The sequence below is a fragment of the Cyanistes caeruleus genome, chromosome 22, assembly GCF_971803275.1.
Source record: "Cyanistes caeruleus chromosome 22, bCyaCae1.hap1.1, whole genome shotgun sequence".
Classification (NCBI taxonomy): Eukaryota; Metazoa; Chordata; class Aves; order Passeriformes; family Paridae; genus Cyanistes; species Cyanistes caeruleus.
Window position 1 is genome coordinate 1,894,130 of NC_141722.1, and position 6,062 is coordinate 1,900,191.

The following is a 6,062-nucleotide window of genomic DNA, read 5'->3' on the forward strand; positions in this document are numbered from 1 at the left end:
GAAGTGCTACGAAACATGTTTTTCAGGCACCAGGAGATCACAGATGGTTTTGACATCACCTCAAAACAGAGGTGTTACACTTCTCAGTACTTCTGAGTACTTCTGAAGCAAGAGCACTTCTCTGGAAGGCAGAAAAACCTGAGTGGGCTGATAGCCCACCCTCCTGCCCCCCAGAGCCAGGGCTTCTCCAGGCACATCGCTACCAAAGGCTGGCTGATCCGCGACTCATCTTTCCGAGCAGCAGATCCACCCCCACCCCCATGCACAGGGCCAGCCACCTGTACTTCCAGTCAATCCAACATGCAGGCTCTGCTCTCCTCCCACACCATTTTAAATCACAAGGAACCAAGCTGCCATCAGCAGAATTGCTGCTGGTCGTGGGAGAAGAGACAGACCCGATTCTTTTGCCAGACTCCGTGTAATAGCAGTTTTAGTCCACCCACTCCTTCCCTGGAGCTGAAGGACTTCCAGTATCTGAGTTGAAATTGGGTCTGCTGGTTAAATAATAATAGCTATGGCTCTTCCTAGAAAAGGATAAGCAGGAAACATCGATGTCCTGGAAGAGACGTCTGCTCACTTTGCCATGAATATCCTCCTGCATGAAACCCATTGCTTGCACTGTGGCAAGCTGGAGGAAGCAGCAGCACCGTCTGCTCCCTCTATTCCTGGCAGGAATATAGAAGACATATTTGCTCCTGAGAGCTCAAAACAGTGAAGCTCTAAGCAGCCTACCAGCATGTCCTCTTCTTCACTACAGCAACTCAGCACTGGAAAATGTGTCCTGAGTAATTAGCACAGACATATTTGTTTAAAAACATTTTATTTCTTTAATTATAGGGACCCAAACCATCCAGTACCACCAAAGAGAACAGGCATTTATAACAAGGGGTGTTGGCCAAGACTAGACTCAAGGCAATTGTACCCTACTCAGAGGACACTTCTGGCTTTTATTCAGTATTTTATTCTGGATCTCTAGAGCCAGAAGGGACCACCATCAGCAATCTGATTGCTCATCCATCACTGCCTCCCAGATTTCCAGGCTCAGTTTTGGCTTGTGTTTGGCTAAAGTCAGGAGCCCAGTAATGATAACTGGTTTTTAGGTGGAGGACCCTCCACTGCCACACAAATTACATCTTGTTTCTCACCCGAGTTTGTGTGTCTGTCTCCCAGCCATCCTCCAGATGACTTTTGGGAGACTTGGCTGGGGGACTGGGCAGAACTGGGAGTCTCTCAGAGCAGGTAACTGATAACTCAGCAGCAATGAGCGCTGACAGAGCCTGTCTGCCTCTGCCAAATTTAAAAACCCAACAATTATTGCCCCACTGCCAAGCCCTCCAAGCACAGTGGTTCCACAGCCTACTGCTCTGCTGTAGCCATGCAGACACAGGGAACTTGCAGTGCTCACCTGGATAATGAAGCTGTATAAAATCACCCTGTACACCCAGTGCAAAACTAAAAGAAAGGAAGTCCTATGCAAGCTCTAAAAAGCTAAAACTAAGAAGGCAGGGGGAAAAAAAGTGGACAGAAATAAGGAAAATGGGAGAATCCAACTTTTCTGTCCTCAGTTAATACCACTTCTGTTGGAGCTGATTGGAGAGGCTCACAGGAGCATCCCACAACCCTCCTGTTCCCCACACTCAGCTCTCTGCTTGGGGAACTAAAATCCAAAGTGGTCTTTGCAGGAGGCGTGGCTGCCAGTCCAGGACGGCTCCCTGCCCTGTGAGAGGAGCTCACCCCATCCCAGCCCATTTGCACAAGGGCTCATTTCACAATCCTCATGGAAATCAGTGAACGAAGCAGGACAGAAAGCTGGGATACATCTCTTGTGTTGCTCAGCCCTGCAGTCCCTTGGGCATGACAGTGGCCTCTGAGTGAGGGGCAGCGTTCTGTTTTTAGCTCTGGGGAGCTAAGAGCAGTGACAGCCTTAAATCACAATCTGAATACTTTCTGCGCCTGTTTACCAGTTTCCTGTTTTCTTGTTACCAAGGTGATGATCTTACACTGAGGGTTATTGGAAAGCCAGAAAATCAAGGACTGCAATTCAATTTTCTTACCTCTCCCACAAAAAGTAATTCAGCCTTTGAAGTGCTGAAAGATGCTGAGGGGTCATTACTTGTCTCTGGGGCGCTCCAAAGGGGCAGAGCAGGCAGCTCACACAGAGGATAATGTGAAACCCAGCACAAGGAACCAGGGCACACCAATTTGTTTTTCAATCTATTTTGTTGCAGTTCAGAGCATCAGTGCAAACTGGTAACAGAGGAAAATAAGCAGCATTTTGACTAAATTCAGGGCTCCAGTCTCTGAAGGCAGCAGAATATACCACTCAAACCCCGCACATTTTGGCTGTCTGTCTGCACTGATTCTCTGAATAGAAATACAATAGATCAAAAAACAAAAACAGCTCTGCAACAACTCTTAATTGGCAAGTTTTCTTCAAACCAAGAGCTGCTCCAAAAAGCAAGCAAAATCATGCAGTGAAAAACCTGCACAAACTCAAAGAAAGAGCCAAAGTTTGCTCCAGTCACTGCTCAGCCACGGATCACTGTGCCCAAGAATACCGTAAGTGCTAATTATAATTTGCAGGTTCCCTTAACATCCTCAAAAAACAAAAGCTGGGCATCTGAACTGCTTTTTGTCAGGTAGGTTTACATCACAGAGGAAGATGTGTTGCAATTTCTTAGTGACTTGTTTTAAAAAAAAACAAAACTACGCTTTGACCAGGTTTTGTGACCCATTTTGCATCAGCAGAAGTACAAGAGCCATTTGTTCCCACTGCCAAGGGCAGACATGGCTCAACACACCACTAAGGTGCTTTGATGCAAAAGCCTTTAAAATGACACTTCTCAGGGATGGTCACCCCAAAACTAGTCTGATTCCTTCAGACTTCTTAGGAAATACACAGAATTACTGGAAGCTATGACAGTCCAAGACACCTAGACTTCCACCACTGTCACCTCCTGCATCAGGCTGTCAGTGAGGCTCCTCCTCAGCCCCAAAACTCCATTAAGACAAAAGAACTTGCAACAGCTCTTCAAACATGAGTGCAGCTGCTCCAAAAAGTCAGAGGAAGATGCAGCATTGAGAAAGCCAAGTAGGGTTTGCTCCAGAAAGCCAACATTCTTCCTCCATCTCCTGGAAGAATATTTTAACTGCTGAACTGTTTTTTGAGGGACGTCTTTGGCATCTTCTTTAAGTGGTATGTCCAGGAAGCTAAAATATACCGGAAAGAGGAAACAAGAGTGAATGAGTAGGGGCATGGAAGTTGGGAAAGGACTTCTGTTCTGGTGCATACTCCAACAGGCTGGTCCTGCTGTCCCTGTCTTTGAACCAGCGTGTCTACCCAAATTCCTCCTCAAATACAAGAAACTTGGCATATCTTAACCAAAACCCTGCAGAACCCTGCACCTCAAAGAACAGATGTGATTAGTGGTCCAAAGCAAGGAGAGGAATATGTTGTGACCAAAGCACAAGATAAACCCTTTCCATACCTACCTTTAAAAAACTTTCTGGAGGGTCACACAGCCCTAATGCACAGCTAATATAACACCTTTGGACGGTCAATGCAACCCAGCAGACGGGCTTTGGCTCGCTGGTAGAAACAAAATTTCTGATGAAACATATTTTATGTGTAGGTTACAAAAGGTAAGGCCCCTGCCACAAGGCAGAGGGAAGATGGGGAGTGTTTTACGTGAGAGGGACTGCGTTTTTTGGGCACCTGAGGAGCACCTACAAGGCTGACTTCGATTTAACATGGGAGAGGTGCGGGAGTCCCCGCTCCCGCTCAGGTTGAAGGCAGAGGAACCCCTCGGTCCCCCTCAAATTCCTCAGAGGTTTCGTAGGGGCTGGTCCTTCCCTGCGGGTGGGGGAAGCACCCACCCGTCCCGTCCCGGTCCCCGGCTCCCCATCCCGAGGCAAAGCGCCCCATCCCCGGCGCGGCTCTGGCACCGAGGCGGGATAACGAGGGGTGGCTGGAGCCGGGACAGCCGGGCGGGGTCGCCGAGCCGCCGCAACCCCCCGGTGCCGAGCAGGCCCGGATAAATGTTTTACCTTTATTGGAAGCGGCGGACACAGCGGGCGGCAGCGGGAAAATAAAGCTTCAACAACAGCCGTCCCTGTCCCGCCCGCTCCCCCTCACAGCGCCGCCATCTTGGGGCCGCTCGCCCCCTCCCCACTGCTGCCTTCCAGTCGAATTTTATGTCCCCTGGCTGAATTTTCTCACCTTTTGCAAACGTAACTGATGTAGCCAGGTAACTTCTACAAAAGAAGTTGCTTAATGAAAAAAAAAAAATAAAAAAATCTTGTGTTTCAAGCATCGCGCAAGGTCACGTCACCGAAATAAATATGCATTAGATAGGCGGAGAAGATGTGTTCGATGGGCAGGTTCGTGTGAATGCTGCTGCATAAAAGATACAGCTTTTTACACCTTGGTGCGCTTGATTTGTGGAAACCTCCACCTTACACCGTGCGCAGATTAAATGATGTCTCATTTCTGAATGAGCCGTTTTGTGTGTGTTTTGGGAGCTCCTAAAACCGGTAACGGAGGCGCCCCGCCCCGGGCAGCGCTGAGGGACCCGCCGGCCATGGTGGCCGCTGTCACAGCCCCACCTCGTTCCCTCACGGACTCTGGAAGGGCCTGCCCGGGGAGGCGGTGGAGTCGCTGCTTCTGGAGGCCTTTCAAGAAATCGTGCTTAGTGCCATGGTCCAGTTGACAAGGTGGTGTTGGGTCATAGGTTGGACTCGGCCTCGGAAGCCTTTTTGAACCTAATTGGTTTTGTGATTCTGTAATAAAATGTTACCTTTCCTGTGTTAGGGGCTCACTCCCTGAGGGAGGTGGTAGTGGTGGCCGGGGCGCAGGCTGAGGGCAAGCAGCCAGCCATGAGGGGCATGTGGGGCTGAGGCAGGGGAGACATGTCCACCTCAGGGTCGCCTTGGCCTGGACCAAGGGAATGTTTGGGCAGTGCTCGACCTTCCAGCCCACACCCTGCGTGTACTTTGGGGTGCTGGCTGTGGGACATGGGGCAAGCTGGCGTTATCTGCTGCTCCATTACCTGCTTGCCCAATTTCCAGCCATTGGCTTCCCTGTGTGCTGTAGGAACAGCTCTCTGTGCCCTCCTGGCAGCATCTCACCAGGTGTGATGGAGAGGACACCTGTGCCACCAGGGTCACCTGGGGTACCACGTCTAGAATTGGGGTGCTGAAACATGTGCGTGTCACAGGCAGGGATGTTGGGGTGTGTGGCTGCTCCTAGGATATATGCAAACAGAATAAGCCGTCCAGTGTAGAATGCCACCATATTTGCCCAAGTTTTGTGTGTGTTAGCCATGTGTCAGTCTGTGTTCAACAGGATGCAGAGTGGGACCAGACTGTTCTCACAGCCCATGTGCCAGCATCCTGCTCTCAGGGCAGGAGTGACAAGACTCTGATCTGTATTTCTGTCATAGCAGGGGTGCTCCTTGTTCCTTCCCAAGATTCCCATCTATATTTCTGCCATAGCAGGGGTGCTCCTTGTTCCTTCCCAAGATCCCCATCTATATTTCTGCCATAGCAGGGGTGCTCCTTGTTCCTTTCCAAGACCCCAATCTATATTTCTGCCATAGCAGGGGTGCTCCTTGTTCCTTCCCAAGATCCCCATCTATATTTCTGCCATAGCAGGGGTGCTCACTGTTCCTCCCTGAGACCTCCCCGTGTTTCTGTTCCCTGTCCCTCTGTGGGTAACCTGACCCATCCCGTGGCTCACAAAGGGTCTCCGGTGGCATTTTTTTCAGCAGCTCTGAGAGCTTCCAGATGGCTCCAGTGAGTGGGACTGGGTCTGCTACCAGCAGCCAATGCAGTGGAGGCCACCAAGAGTCCCCAGTGGCCTCACTAAGCCACAGCTGTGTGGGGACCATGCCCTGGCTGGCTCAGAGACCCCTCTCCCATATGCTAAAGCCAAGCAGGCATTCTCTGCTTTCTGTATGGTTGCACACCTGAAAGCTGCTGGTTTCTCTGTGCTCAGCTCTAACAGAGCTCTGGGGAAGTTTTGTCTGACTTGTGTCATTGGAGAAGCAGAAAGATTTTGGCTG

General features: G+C 50.2%; 1 long non-coding RNA gene across 1 annotated transcript; it reads right to left on the minus strand.

The window, feature by feature from the left end:
* Positions 1-803: 803 nt before the first annotated feature.
* Positions 804-5,137, minus strand: LOC147649522 (uncharacterized). The gene is made up of 2 exons (XR_015278713.1): positions 4,220-5,137; positions 804-3,210 (listed from the first exon to the last, which is right to left on the minus strand). It is a non-coding gene; the product is annotated as an uncharacterized LOC147649522 (long non-coding RNA).
* Between the last annotated feature and the right edge of the window lie 925 nt (positions 5,138-6,062).